This window comes from Protopterus annectens, chromosome 10.part0 (genome assembly GCF_019279795.1).
Source record: "Protopterus annectens isolate FY-2018-M chromosome 10.part0, PAN1.0, whole genome shotgun sequence".
NCBI lineage: Eukaryota > Metazoa > Chordata > Ceratodontiformes > Protopteridae > Protopterus > Protopterus annectens.
The window spans coordinates 122,991,365-123,006,754 of record NC_056744.1 but is presented as its reverse complement, the minus strand read 5'-3'; positions in this window follow the sequence as shown (position 1 = coordinate 123,006,754).

Genomic DNA, 15,390 nt, shown 5'->3' with positions numbered 1-15,390 from the left:
CCCACTATAATAAACCTCTTGCATATCCACAAAACAAACAGTATTACCCATTTAAAGACTTAAACCTTGCCTGTGATATAAATAGGACTTGCTGGAGAGAGGATCTATATTAAATCAGCAAACGCTTAAAAAAAGCGAATGCTGATTTATCAACCCCATGTAAGTGAAAGCTTACAATCCCAAACACTTGAAATGGCTATTTTTTTCCCAAATATCACATATATATAGAAAATCTATGGCATATCAGCACATACCACATTTGTGGCCTTGGTAGAGACTGTCTTGGAAGACATGTTTCAAATGAACATGCTTTGAGAAAAGAAACAACAGACCATGAAAGGGCGAAGAAGAAAAAAAAAAACATTTTCAGTGGCCAAAAAAAACCCATGGTTATACAGATATGACTTCTCAGTACTCTGGTTCTCCATTACACATCTATAAATGTAAATGCCTTATATTCACAAACTGCACAAATGGGTATCTTAGCATGATATAGTAATTTTGGAGGATCACATGGTAATTTGAGGTCAGGCATAATGATATTTTAATGTTGGTGGTAAAAGTACTTGTCCATTTGTTCTTGAGGATTACTAAAAGAAGTATGGGTTTTGCTTTACACTGCGGTGGTGGTGCTGCAGTAGCATTGTCGCCTCATAGCAAGACGTCCCGTTCGATTCTCAGCTAGAGCGTCTTCTGTGTGGAGGCATATGTGAATGGTGCATGCCTTCCTTGAAGGTTGTGCATCAGGGCTGGTAACCCGGTACATAAAAATCCACAACCAATCATTAGCGGACCGGAGTTCTGCTGTGGTGACCCCTAACCAGGAAAACCCAAAAGACACAAACATTGGATAATATTGTGGTCATGAAAATGATTCCCAGTATAGGTTTATTAGTGTGTGTGTGTGTGTGTGTGTGTGTGTGTGTGTGTGCATGTCACACACACACACACACACACACTCTCAAATATACACAAACCAGATTTCATTTTTCATTTTTTTTAAATGCTATTTACGTTTGAATCAGGTAAGTGAATAAGTCATCCTGGATGTTTTCAACTATGACTTGGATCACAAAGCTAAAGGTATATACAATATATATACAATATATATAGATGCTAGAACAACCAATTAACCAGTATGATTTTCAGGAAGTGGAAGGAAATTGGAATACCCAGAGATAGCCTATACATACGAGTAAGGAAAGTGCAAACACAGACAGAAACTGGAAATCAGGCTTGAACTGCTGAAACTTAGCCAAGAAAGTCAGTGGACCTAGATTTCTGAATAAATTTCAGTAACTGGCTAGTAAGTGCATTGCCTGGATGCCAGGAATAAAGAAATACAGAGGACCTGAAGGAAAATCTGCTACAAAAAGCGATTAAAAAATACTGACTGGGAAAAGTCCTGTAGCTGTTTGGCAAAAAGCAGTGCAAGCTCCACCCATGACTTCCAGCAATCTAGAGGAAGTATAAGACAACTGCACACAGACCTGACTACAATAAATGAAACACTGATGGGGTATATCAACTCAAACAATAAAAGGCTGTAGAAAATGGAAGAAGCTTTAAACAGATATTCAGATAAGGGGATAAAACTGCAAAACTCGGAGGATGAAATGAAGAAAAGCTGGCTGAATATGAGACTGCACAAGAATAGATGTTTCAAAAAATAGAAATAGAGGGCAGAGCACATAGGGAAAACTTGAAATTTTCTGCTGTGCCTGAGAAGCTTGAAGGAACAGGCTGTATTAATTGTATGAAAGCACAAATAAACAACTAGACTGGTATTCCACAAAAGGAATTGTTAATTGAAAGGGCACATTGTGTGTATACTCCAAACTTGGCTAAGATGAAACCAACCTAGACATTTAATAGTAAAGATGCAATCTTACCGGCAAAAGGAGTTGATTCTGACAAAACTGTGGCAAAAGGACAAAATACTAAAAGTGGGAGACAGCAGAGTATTTGTGGAGAATGACTACTCATTGTACACCAAGCCAAAGAGGAGTACATTCATCCCATTATTCAGGGAATGTTGAGAAGCAGGCATGAGATTCAAACCTTTTTTGATGAAGTACATGCTAAGGAAGAAATACAAAAGTTTGTCCAACAAAAAAGTAAGCTGTGAAACAGGAGATTCTGCTTCTTGTTTTCTTCTCATAATAAAGACCACAGAGAGACTGTGCCAGTGAAACCCTTTCCAGTGTTTCAACAAAAAATGCTTGAGAGTGGGGAAAAAGCACAAGAGTTGACTAGAAGAATCAAGAGTATGTTGGAAATTAAGCAGAGATGGGATATGGGAGAAGGAGATGAGCAGGAATAAAACAAGAAAATCTGGAAATATTGGACTTTCTTGGACTTTGTTAAACTTGTAGGGGACTCTAAAGCATATGTCCTACCTCATGTCATTAACATTTGGAGAATAAAATCAGTAACTTTGAAATTGACAAATGTGGGATTACCAACCAATAATTATATCTGTGAAACATGACAAAACAAGAAAATCTGGAAATATTGGACTTTTTCGTTAAACTTGTAGGAGACTCTAAAGCATATGACCTACTTCATGTCATTAATGTTTGTAAAAATATTCAGGAGAGATGAAGAGGTGCGAGACAGTTAACTGTAAGGAAAACACTTTTTTTTCGTAATAGTACTATTTAAATAGTGCATGATTTTTTTTGTATGTTATAAAGTAAATTTTTTTTTTCAGTTATCATTAAGTGTAACGGGAATGCTAATGTAAATAGGTGCTCTTGTTTTTTTCTTTTTGTTTCTTTCTCCCTTCTTCTCTATTTCTCCTTTTTCAGTTTTAAGAAATGTAGGCACTGCAATGTATAAAAAAGGATCCGTTTAAAATAGCATGACAAAAATAGTGTGCTTTTTTCTCATTCTTGCATAGGAGAATGATTGGGTTAAGGCCATTATCTTAATTTAGTAACAAGTTTCAAGAGAAAGAAAGTAAATGAAAAGGAATATTAAATATTATAAGGCTTTTTTTCTAGTAAACAGTTTTGTGCCTGGTTTTCATGTCTCTAGAAGACAATCTGATAAAGAGAAATGGCTTGGAGAAAATGTTTTCTGAAGGTATTCAAGTGCTTCCAGCTGAGAAAACTATAAAGATAAGACAAAACCAGACAGCAGTTAATAATAGAACTACAGGCTATACCATGCATCTTAGCATGGATAACCTTTCTTTTAGGGTAGATTGAGTCTGTGTGTGGGGCTGGCAGTTTGGAACATTTGTTCTTATTAGGAGGGTAAAACTTCAACATTTGAACATATATATATATATATATATATATATATATATATATATATATATATATATATTGCTGTCTTTTATTAAGTTAATAGGTTTTAGGGGTATTTTGTGTGTGTGTGTGTGTGTGTGTGTGTGTGTGTGTGTGTGTATTTTTGTTTGGGGGGTTTCAATAAAAACAAAAAGTTCTGTAAGATGTGAAATAGGCTCAAATGGAGATGACAAGAAACAACTGCATAAAAGATTAACCTGGTAAACAGTACATGCATGTAACACAAAAGCTGAAACTAGACATTTAACAAAAAAGATGTTAAACATAAAAGGTGGGAATAATAATCTCTCTAGAATATGATGCTTTCTATAATGTCTTTAGAAGTTAATGATCTCAGATAAAGACAAAAAAGAAAGTGTGGTGAACTATGTTAAAAAATGTAGAGCACAAATAGTTATGCTACAGGAGACACACTTGGAAAGAAGTGAACATGTGAATTTGATAAAGAAAGATTTTCAGGATGATTATTCAGTGGAATACCTCGGGCAAAGGAAGACAGAAGAAGTTATATTAATTGCAAGAGGAGTTCCAATAGTAATAGAAGAGGATAAAAAAGACAATAATGGTATATTTGTAGTATTAAGGAGCTACGGGCAAAGGAGGAGGATTACACTGGCATGTATTTTATATTCTACCAAAAACTGCTATAATGGAGCTTAAGAAAATTCTGGGAGAAATAATCATCTTTCAGCAAGGAATATTTCTTATAGGTGGGGACTGGAATTTGACTTGCAACAGTGAAGATGTGTCTGGTGGGGGGAAGGGAAACATAACAAAGGAGGTAGATTTATTTTTAAAGAAATTTATGAAAATATTTGGCATGGAAGATATGAATTCAGTACTAGGAGCTCAGAGTGAATTTACATATTATTCCCCAACATACAAAAACTAGGCTAGGCTAGACAGAATTTACATTTCATGGGAATATGTGCATTTAATTGAAGGTCTTGATATGCACCCAATAACTATTTCAGATCATATGCCAATAATAACTAAAATAAAAACACAGGGTAATGAAATAAAAATGAGACAAGGGAGTTTTCCCACCTATCTATTGAAAACAGAGGAATTTAAGCAATGAGTAGTTAAAATTATTCAGGAGCTATTAGAGAAGACAGATGTTTTTTCTGAAAATATAGCTAGGGAGTGGGATAAAGTTAAAGTGGAGTTTAAAAATAAGGTGGAAATGAAAGAGAGATATGACTGAGAAGTAACAAGAATTATTTAGAGGGAATGACCAGTGTTAAAGTATTGCAAAACAGGAGGGAATTTCACAAAACAAGAAGAGGAGCAACTGCAGAAAGCTAAACAGAAAATAAGGGATTACATTGATAATATGCATGAGTTTAGAAAGATCACTGTTAAGCAACTGTTTTTTGATAATAACTCTAGAGCACAAAAACTTTTAGCACAATGACTCAGACAACAGAAAGTAGAAAGAGGTATAACCAAGCTTAGGGAGCCTATAACAAGGAGTCTTGTAGAAGTATTACAAATATTTTTGGAAATTCTAAGAAAGTCTGTATAAAGCAGAGAAATATAGAAATAAAGAAAAGGTAGAGATGGAAATGTTTATGGAAAAATTAAATATGCCAAGGTTAGAGGTAGAGGAGGCTCAATTACTAACAGTTAGGATAGGAGGAGATGAGATAAAAATGATGACGTATAACCAATCTACAGGAAAGTCCCCAGGAATAGATGGTATTCTGTGGGAGGGAAAAAAACTGATACAAATCTGGAAGATTTTGTTTAAAAGTATTTTAAGAGGAGGAGAAGACAAACATCCTGGAAGAAAGTGGTGGTAGCTGTAATACCTAAAGAGATTAATGATCCATCAGACCCTGCTTCATACAGGCCCATTTCAATATTATACCATGATTATAAAGTGTTTATGTTTATAATGGCTAAAAGAATGGCAAAAGTTATGCCAACGTTGATAGATATGGGCCAATGTGGTTTTGTGGAGGGGGGCAAGCATTTGACAACATTGACAGAACAGTGATGAGCCAGAGGGAAGCAGAATGTAAGAAAATGCCATTGTTGTTGGTGGCTCTTGATGCAGAGAAAGCATTTGATGGAGTAAGTTGGATTTTAAGAGCAGAGCAATGGAAGCATTTGTATTCCCTGATAAAAATATAAGGTTGATTAGGAGGATATATGAAGGATTGGAGGTGAAAATTAAAGTGGGTGGGGTCCTCTCTGATAGTCTCTGCTTGAGCAGAGGAACCAGGCAGTGGTGTCCTCTCTCTCCTTTGTTATTTGCATTATATTTAGAACCACTGGCACAAAAAAATAAATAAATAAGGGACACAGAAATGCAAGGATATAATAGTTATGATAGTCAAGAAAACTAGCTTTGTTTGCAGATGACATTATTTTATACCTGACAAAACCAGAAAGGGACATTACAGTGGTGTGGAATATATTGAGACAGTTTCAGATCTTTTCAGCTTACAAAATTAATGAAGCTAAAATAAAGACAACAGCGGTAAATTATGTACCCACATACAAATTGCTTCAGCAATATCCATATTTATGGGGACATGATAAAACTAAGTATTTAGGAGTATGGATTAAAAATGATTCCAGTGTAGCAGCTAAGGATATGTGGGAAGAGACTAAACAAACAATATTACAAAAACCGAGAGAATGGAAGCTCTATTACATAGATATCAGTACTAGGGTACAAACAGTTAAAATGTTTTAGTCCCTTTAGTCTTATACACCAGCCAGGGATATTTTTATCAATCAGAGGAGATGTTGTGGATAGCAATTAATAAAGAGCTGAAGGATTTTTATCTGGGAGGGAAAGATGGCAACAGTCAAGTGGGAGAAGCTTATTCTTCCAATAGAACAGGACAAATTGCAATTACCCGATTTGAAGGGGTATTTCAAAGCAACACAGTTAAGGATCCTATACATAGCACAAGCTGAAAACTATAATTTAAAGTGGAAAGAGATGATGATGAAATGGGGGAAGCTTAAGAAACAAGGAGAGACTGGGAGTTTGGATTCAGACCTTTAAGGAGAATAACAATAACCATACAGAATATTATATTCGTAAAGTAGCAGAAAGAATCCTAAGAACTAAGCCAACACAGGAATAGAGAAAGGAGATTCTGATGATAGGAATGACTGCAATTAGGGATACAGACAATAGGCAAGAGAGGGCTGGAATTTATTGAAGAAAACTGGCAAAGGAACCAAGGTTTTGGAAGCAAATAACTACAGAGGGAAAGGTAATAGAAAGGGAAGATGCCAAGAACTTATTTAGACTGTAGGTTAGAGATTGCCTTCCCTGTCACTGACTCATATCAGAGTATCATCAAAGAGAAAGAAATAGGGGTATCCCAAATGAAAGACCATCACTGGTAGAGTTTTTAGTAGAATCTAGAACAGAAGTTGCTGTTAAAAAGGAATAATTAGTAGAGCATATAAAGTATTGCATGGTAACTATAAGAATCAGTCAGAGGAGGTTAGAAATGATTGGGAAGATAAACTGAATAAGAAATTCACATTGAAACAATGGGGGATATATGTATGTCTTCCAAATATGCAACAAAGTCTAGAAGATTTAGGATCTTTGCTCGGAAGTGTTTACATAGGTATTTTTATATCCAAAGTTGACTCCAAAGAATTTTTCTTCAGGCAGGCAGCAAATGTTGGAGGTGTGATGTGGGAGAAAGAGGTAACTGGGAATATATTTTCTGGGAGTGTAATGTTTTGCCAGATTTTAAAGATTCCCTGCAGACTATTCTGTCAGAGATGCTGGATGAGCAAATTGGTGTAACTAAGGAAATTATTTTTTGAACTATGATACAGAATTGGAATTGCCTAAACATAGTAAGGCCTTGCTGAGTTTAATTATGATGGCTGCCACAAAAGCACTTACTAAAAATGGAAATCAAAGTCTCAACCAACTTTACTAGAAGTAGTGAAGATAGTAGCAGAGATAATGCAAATAGAACTGGGTCTTTAGAAAAGGGTAGGAGCAAATTGCATAGGGAAAATGGGAAGTATGGGATCAACATAGGAAAAATGGGAATTGTGGGATTAATAAATGCAGAGGAGGAAAGAGGTTTAAAAGAAGGCAGGAACTGAATGAGCTATGGAATGGTTGGCTGACAATGACTGGATATATTAAAAGTGATGTATAATGTTTGCAGCTACAGTTGTGTCGGCATGGTTTGTAATGTATAATGTTTGCAACTGAGATTGTGTTGGTATGGTTTATTTTAATTTATATAAATGTAAGATTGCCTATGTCATACATGATAATTTAATAAAGATGTTTCTTCTTAAAAAATGGCAACATTTCTGGAATGCTGTCTGTTAGGTTACTTGACTCTTATAGCAAGTTCATGTGAGGAACATGTCTGAAACAATGGGCCAAAAACATCTCTACTGAACAAAGCAGTCAAAAATTCTCAAATAAACAAGTTTTTTTTTAGTTTTTATTATTTGTGTTTGGTTAGCTCTGCTAACACTACTATTGCTGATTGTAATAATCAATTCTGGGCCAATGTACCCTCACAGATGAAGAAAAACAACCTTTAACAATTCTCATATTCAAGCTGAATTTTTCAACCAATGTGCCCATTCCCAATTTTGGCCATTTTGTAATTGGACAACTGTCCATTTCCCTTCAGTAACATCCCGTGATGGCTAAAGATATTTCCTTGTTTGAGTAACATCATTTTTTTCTATCAACATAATAACACATTGACAGTTAATGGTAGAGTGTGTATAGTTTAAACTAAAATACTACTTAAGAGTTAGAAAAACCTAAATGAGCAAACAATTTGAACAATTTTTGAGAAATAAATTACTGGTCTAACAGAGATGACCAAGGTAAGATAACAGTGTAAGTGAAAATTATTTTAAGCCTATAATGCTCAAACATTTGGAAGATTTAGCAGCATTTTTTGTTTTTTTGAGAAGTAAACTGCTGGTCCTACAATAAAGACTTTGCGAAGACCATTATTTCAGTGCAGATCATTTTAAGCCCAAATAAATAATTAAAATGCACCAGAAATTGATTGACAATCAGAAACTTGGTAGTATGATCTTGAGAAAACAAGGCAGCTCATTGAGGAAAATACATGTTATGTGATTGCTTCTCCTTTATGATAATATTCTGGGCAAATAGATAATTTACAATAAAAGCAGTTACTGGAAGTCAGAGTACCAGTCTCCAGTTCTCCATTGGGCTCAATAAGACAATAATGTCAGCTTACTTTATTGAGTCTTCTATTCACATTTGTTTGAACTTTGGATATACATGGATATATTAGAAAATTATAATGAAGTCATGATAAAGAATGAAAATTACAATTAAAAATTGTCTGTATAATTCCTGGATTTTATCTCATGAAAATGGAGTTTCATTTTTTGAGAACCATAAATCAGTGACTTGAACGTGGTTAGCAGAGGTGTTAAAAAAGTTAATACACAAGATAGCCTGAGAATTACAGTTGAGTAACTTTCATCCAAACAGCAAACGAAATTTGCACTGGAAGTATTGCAGACAAAAATCTTCTCCTCTTGGAGTGGAAATGTATTTATGAGAGTAAAGAAAAAGTAAGAGAAAATCATGTAGATAACACTGGTGTGCCTTCTACCAATATCATAACTGAAAGATGAAAACTAGTTGGAATATCATCAAAGTCAGAGTAGATTATGAAATTAAGATGTATCTTATACTTGGCAGAATTATTGTAATAACAATGGCGATCTGTCACACTATGTAAAAGCAAAAATGTATACATAGTTAACAGTTATGTGTTATAAAAACATGTCCTGGGATTCATTAACAATTGTGTAGGCTTTGCGCTAAGCCTACATGATTTAAGCATGTTAGCACAATGAGCAGCACCATTAACCGAATTTGCATGCTGCTCATTGCACCTACACGTTTCCGAGTACCTTTCCATGGACAGCAATAGTGTCCATGGCCATGAAAAGGTACTTGAAAGCAAGAGCATAGAATGTAAACAAAATGACTTGACTCTAGGCAAAACAAAGACATGAGTACACTCTGTACCCCTGAACTATTAAGGGCAAGTACAGTGGAAGAATACTGAAGGAGGGGAAGTGAAATGGGAGAACTGTACACAAATAATGATGGTTTGCATTGCACAATAAGTAATAGGGAAGGGCAAACGGGTAAAGTCTACTCATAGCATTTATAACTGCAGGCAAATGTGCTGAAGTATCAAAGAAGCATTTCTAACATAAATCATGCAACACTTAACATCAATGACAATATCGGAGTTATGCACATAAATAAAAATTAACAAAGGATGTGATAGGGATATAAAGCTGCAGTGTAACAAAGAGGAATTAAAATGTGATATACATGTTAATAAAATGCTGAGTTGAGACAACAGCAAGAAAAACAGGTGCAAAACATATAAAACCAAGACTTAGAACCAGTAAAAAATACAAAATCTCGACCACAGGACACTAGAACAAAAAATGTATTAAAAATAAAAGCTAGTTAAGCGCTTTCATCCACACTTGGACTTCATCATAACTCAAAATGTGTAAGCCAAGCCACTCCTTTTAAACCATTAAAAATGCAAATTAACCAACCAAACGAGAACTTCTAAACACATTTTAAAGAGACCACTTTAAAACATACACTCATAAAGTATATTAAAAATATCTTGAAGCATTTGTAAACATGTACAAGCTAATACAAAATCACAGAAACCATTAAAACTTAAAATTATACATTTTTCTGTGTTTATTTGTTGTACAATTATAGTTTATAATTTAGCTGCTTGCATTTTTAATACTGGATTAAGTGAAACAAAATCAGTTAGCAAGAACAGAAAATACATAGTGGGACAAATGCACAGACTGCATTTATTCCATATGAGATGTATATACAGGATATTTATATATGCAAACAGACACCACTGCTGTATTCTCCACCTGAACATGTATACACAAAAATAATTGAACCTTACAGCTGCCATGTCATGCACATCAGAAAGGGACATGTTTTTTTGCAAATAATTGTTATTGGCAGCCACAGGAAAGGGATTTATCACCTAAAAACATGCAACAGACAAGCAAGTGTTATGTAATATAATAACATGCAACACACATAAGTGACAACACAAATCAGATGACATTTCATGATTCCAAGTTTTCCGCTGGTAATGTGCAAATGTCAAAGACATTATTATACTGGCCATGCTCATACGGACTTACAAGGAACAGCAACATAACAGAAATTCAACATCACCAACACATAAGAAAGTATCATAACAGAAGACCAATCATAGTTTCTGATGGTCTGGCAACATGCCATACAGAAAGGTATTTTTATGGAAGCCATCATATACTATTAAGCTGTATAGTGTGACAAAAACAATTGCAGTAATAAAGAAATGTCTGGATGAAGATATGCAATACAGAGTGTAATTATTTTGGAAATAGGTAATGCCTGTGAGCAATGAATGACATAATAAATATTTGCATCATGTAATTTTTGAATGCTTGCCAGGACAGATATCAGAGTGATGCATACTAGTCATGGACAGAAAATACATATATTGGTTATGTCATGAAGAACACCCTTGAAGGATTTACAGCACTTTCCTATCATACGGATTATGGGTGGCCTACCCTGTAGGCAGAAACATAGATGGTACAATTAGCACCCTGGGCCAGTACTTTGAACCAGCTACCTACCTTCTCAGAGCAAAAAAAAAAGCACTTCATTTCAATAAACCAAAAGTGATAGGCTTATTACACTTAGAGCTATGCACCCCCCCAGAAAAAAATGGACATTTTTTATACTGTCACACCAACCAGGTAGGCAGTTACAAGACACCCCCCCCCATTCTCGCCATTCAGATCTCTTTTCTGTGCCCTGTCCCCAATCCTTCTTTAACATATTTTATTTAAAAAAATCTTCTTTTAACTGAACTGTAGCAAATGTAGAAAGCAGTTGTCACAGTTTAGTTTATAAACTAAGAACCAAATAATCAAACAATAGTGCTGCTCCAGTCCAATGTTCCATATGAAACCACCAAGTTGTCATGGTAAAAAACACACACCTTATATCCATATAATTAATCACCTTACCCATTTAATAAATAATAAGGTGTGTGTTTGCAGTTTGCATTTGAATCTGAAGAAGTCTTTGGATAGAGACAAATGAAAGTGCTCATTCCTGTGGATTAATAAAACTGTTTTTTTACCATGACAACCTGGTGGTTTCATTTGGAACATTGGACTGGAGTAGCACTACAGTTTAGTTTATATCTGTTTGCACAAAGTGCTTCAGGGCTTACATTTTAGTTTGAAAAAAAAAAGAAAAAAACATTTATTTTTAAACTTTAGCAAACTGCTTGCTACAAATGTAACAAACAGTTGCTGCAGTTTATACCATGACTGCATGGATCACTACTGCAATCATATTTTACTTAAAAAAATATTTTAAACTGTAGCAAACTGTTTGCTACAATTGTAGCAAACAGAGGCTACAAATTATACCCTCCCTGCACTGAGAGATACAGCAGTCAGGTTTTAGTTAAAAAAGAAAGATTTTGTTTTACTTTTAAACTGTAGCAACTGCTTTCTACAATGTAGCAAGCAGTTGCTACAGCTTAGACCACACATGGAGTACTATAGTGCACAGGTTTAAGAGAGAATGTCTTTGTAAAAAGTGGGATATGGGATCTGCGTACAAAGTTAAATGTATTCTCCTAATGGGAAGTGGATACAGTAACAAGAGTTACACGCACACACACACACACACACACACACACACACACACACGTTTTCCACATTGAGCATTGAACTGCCTACCCATCTAATTACACAATCTAGAGAGCACAGTATAAGTTGCATGTACCTTAGGAGATGTCTGAATCTTAAGAGGACAGAGTGCACTTTTGTCAGCGTGACCTCATCATTGTGTTTCAGAGAGGATGCTTCTGTAAAAAGTGGGATAGGGATCTGTGTGCAAATTGAAATCATTCTCTTCAGGGAAAGGAGATACAGCACCAAGTATTATACACACACGTTTTCTATGTGGAGCATCAAACCTCCTACCTGTCAAGTTACACAATTGAGACAGCACAGTAGTAATCACAAGTACCATAGGAGAAGTCTGACTCTTAAGAGGAGAGAGTGCATTTTTGTATGATGACCTTGTCAATGTGTTTCAGACAGGGTGTTTCTGTAAAAATTGGGATAAGGGAGCTGTGTGAATGCAGCACCAGGCATTACACTCATACACAAGTTTCCAATGCTGAGCATTGAAGTTCCTACCTATCTAGTTACCCAGTCTAGAGTGCACAGTATTACTTGCAAGTGCCATAGGGAAAATCTCTGTCTTAAGGGGGAGAGAGTGCACTTTTGTCAGGATGACCTCATCAGTGGGTTTCAGAGAAGATGTTTCTGTAAAACCTGGAATAAGGGAGATGTGTACTAATTTAAATGTATTCTCCTCAGGGAAAGTGGATATAGCACCAAGTGTTATACACAGACAGACACTCACACACATACAAACACAAGTTTCCTGTGTTGAGCATTGAACCTCCTGCCTATCTAGTTACACAATCTACAGAGCACATTATTATTTGCAAGTGCCACAGGAGAACACTGACTGTGAGACAGCACATTTTAATTTCTTGAAAATCCACAGTTTGGAACAGATGGCACTGTGCACCACAGGTTGTGAAACAAATGCTTATGTGTGCACAGGACAATGTCACATCACTATGACTGTCACGTGTAATTACATACTTCCCTACTAACATTTAAATACTGTCTTTCATGTACATTGTGTTACCGTGAGGGACCTTGACGTGTCACAGAATAGGATGCCAAAGAAATTCATAGTTGTAAATCAGCAGATTATCACTCAAACTTTCCTGCTATTTCATGCCAGGACAACTGCACACTTGTCATGTCTCATACTTGCACAATGTGCTTTGAGAAGACAAACATGCAACAGTGCACTGCAGAATAACAGTGATGGATTATGTGAGAACAGGTTAACCAAACGTGCAACACAGCTGCAATTATAAACATTATACAGAAGATATACATTAACTGACTGAAATAATTGTGTCAACATCAGTCTGAAATCAAGATAACCTGTTGACAAAATTAAAATAGATGTACAAATGTTCTGCAACCTAAAACAATATTTTTTTTTCTTTTCTTTTTTTATTTTACTTCTTGAGTGCAGCACTGCCAAACTGAAGTGCACTGCTAATGGCAAAGTATTAGCACGTGTGTAATCATATCCAGAAGTGCTGAACTTAGAATGGGAATGAGCAGTTCTTTATATTGCTCTGTGTCATCTTTCATTCAAATATCTGTACAAGACAGGCTGCACAACAGGGAGCAGGAACATGAATATAGCAGCAGGATAACCATGTGTTAAAGAAACATGTAGCCAGCATTTACAGCCAAATGGGTCAGACAAAACATTCTGAAACATTTTTTCATCCATCTGGTTTTGAACCTGTAGAGCATTCCAAGAAAAACATTTATTCCTGAGTATTATCTAAGCACACTAAGTAGGAAGTCACACATCTGATAGATCACATTTGACAGCAGATTTCAGCAAACATGAATGTATGTATTCATCTTCATTACCCTATTGACAACTGTAGTCTGTACATCCAACTGTTCAGTTTGTTGAAAAGTTCATTAAACTGAATAAATACAGCTGAGCACATCAGTGTGAAGAACAACAGAGTAATGCGTTGGAAGGCAATGAAATCACAAGTTATTGCCATAAGCTATGTACTTCCATTTAGTCTTAGTTGCATCTGTTGCCTGGCGCCAGACATTGTGCAAATGCAGAGATGGAAGAATAATACAGAAGAGTGAATATACATTACCTGTGAGATGGAGGCAAGGACAAAGTAGCTTATGACAGAGGAAGGACAATGGTGGCTCATAACAATATGGAAATAAAATAAAAAACAGTGTACCAAAAACAGTAACACTCAGATAATGGCTGGATTAGAACCCTGGAGAGTAGTCAAAAATCTCTCTGTACTTGAGCTCATCACACTACAAATGAATTATTATTTCTCAACATTTAAATAACACAACTCAAGCGCAGTGGCAACTTAATGAAGCAGAAGGGGTGAACAGAGAGAGAGAGACAGATGCAGAGAGGAATAGCAACAATGTTTTGTGGGACATGTAGGAACATCTGTATGGTGTGTTACTCTTACTTATTAAATCATCATTCAGCTGCATGGGGTGTACAATAAAATGCTTGCTATAGCTACAAATAAGGGGTAGGAGAGTACAACAAACATGAAGATGTTAGTAGGATAAGGTTGGCTTAATAAGTCTCCCTGCTGGGTCTGCAGTGCATCTGCAACTTTGCAAATGATGTCTTACTGCACTGTTCAAATGGTATGTTGTTGTTGTGTCTTTCGGCTTTTCCCGGTTAGGGGTCGCCACAGCGGAACTCTGGTCCACTAATGATTGGCAGTAGATTTTTACATGCCAAGTTGCCAGCTCTGACGCACAACCCTCAACGAAGGTACGCCCATTCACGCATGTCTCCACACAGAAGACGCTCTAGCTGAGAATCGAACAGGACAACGTCTTATTGTGAGGTGACAATGCTACATGAAAATGTGTATATGAAGAGAAATACAGTCATTTGCAGTTAATTGTATGACAGGAATATGAAATGTCATGAATTAATAAATTGACCTACAGCTGTAATTGAACCCATGTCAAACACATGAGTCTATAAACAGGATAATTACCTCAACATGCCAGATATAAATTCCTACTTTATTACATCCAGCAGCCTAAGAACTGTTACAGTAACAGATTCACAGTACTGCCTTTAGTCTGCCTTTACTTTGTATTTCCATAGAGCAACAGATTTAAGCACATTTCTGTGCAAGTAACTGGACCACTGTGAATTAAACTGAAATAATCAGCTTTTCCAATAAGAAGTTAAACAGCATTCACCATCACTCAGTATTATATTTCTATGCCACCCTCCACTCAAATACTGAGGACATAAAGTGAAGCCTTTTCCATGGGGGTTTTATAGCCATGTGTGTTG